Source organism: Galeopterus variegatus, unplaced genomic scaffold, assembly GCF_000696425.1.
Source record: "Galeopterus variegatus unplaced genomic scaffold, G_variegatus-3.0.2 Scaffold4025, whole genome shotgun sequence".
NCBI lineage: Eukaryota > Metazoa > Chordata > Mammalia > Dermoptera > Cynocephalidae > Galeopterus > Galeopterus variegatus.
The window spans coordinates 89,224-90,582 of record NW_007730136.1 but is presented as its reverse complement, the minus strand read 5'-3'; positions in this window follow the sequence as shown (position 1 = coordinate 90,582).

The following is a 1,359-nucleotide window of genomic DNA, read 5'->3' as shown; positions in this document are numbered from 1 at the left end:
GGGGACAGGCCGGGGACAGGCTGGGTATGGTGAGCGGGTGAGGAGAGTCCCTTTGCTGGAGGAGAGTCACGCATGGAGAGATGCCCGGGCACGGCAGGGCCTGGACGCTGCGGGGACTCAGGAACCTTGCAGAGTAGGGAGCACGTGCACGGGGTCCCGACGGGTGACCAGAAGTCCACCAAGGGCGAGGGAGCCGACCCCAGGATGCGCTGCAGAGCCGCGTGGGGAAGCCTGCGGGCCGGGCAGGCCGGGTGGAGGCCGGAGGCAGGTCGAGGGTCTGCCCGGAGGCGAGGGCCGTGCCCAGCGGGTACAGCATGAGGCTGCGGGAAGGGAGAAGAGAGTGGGTCGTTCTGTGTCAGGACAGCCGCTCTGCAGGTGGCCTGGATGCCAGGTCTGGGGAGAGGGCACGGGGAGACGGAGAGGCTCAGCCCGAGTCCTCCCAGGGCTTCTGGCTGCACGTCAGGAGTTTCAGGTGTGACACGACTGTGGGTCTTCCCAGTAGGGACGTCCTGCTCTCAGGACATACATGTGCCTGGAGCTCAGGGGACTCGGGGTGGCCTAGACAGAGACGGGGGGGCCTGTCGGGAAGCACCACTGTGGTGGCAGGACGGGGAGGCCCAGGGAGAGCCGGGAAGGCAGAAGAGAAGAGGGCTACGGAGGGGAGCTGCTGGGGGTGGGAAGAAGGGAGAGTCTGTAAGAGAGATGAGAGAGAGGGACGGAATGTGTAAGGGCAGGAGAAGACAGAGGACGTCAGCGGGACAGTCACGGGCAGGGGAGGTCAGAAGGAAACACAGCACTGAAGGACGCAGTGTAGGTGAGAGAAGGACAAGGGCCTGGCTAAGAGGAACCCTGTCCCAGGTAGAGACCACGCCACCTCATGCGTTCCCAGGCGCACCACGAGGTCCCCCAGACAAAGAGGTGGCTTCGCGCCGTCTAAACTAAACGGATGAGACCCAGACGGGCCCCACGACCTGTCAAGCCTCAGCCCTGGCCAGGGATGCAACGCAGCTCTCCTGACACGACCCTTCCGTCCTGCCCGCAGCACAGAGGATGTGTCCGTCTGGGCCACGTTTGTGCATCTGATCCAGGCCACGGAGGAGGCCACTGAGTAGGCAGCTGCTGTGCCAAGCGGCTCACAGCCACAAGGGAGCCCCTGATAGACAGTGTGCAGCGTGGGCTCGAGAACCTTCTACAAATACTCGCCTTTTTTATTTCTTTTTTATTATTTTTATTTTGTCAATATACAATGTAGTTGATTATTATGTCCCATCACCGAAACCTCCCTCCCTCTTCCCTCTCCCCCCTCCCACCCAAGTGTGTCCCCTCCATTTGCTTGTTGTAAGAACTTCAAAAAAAAAA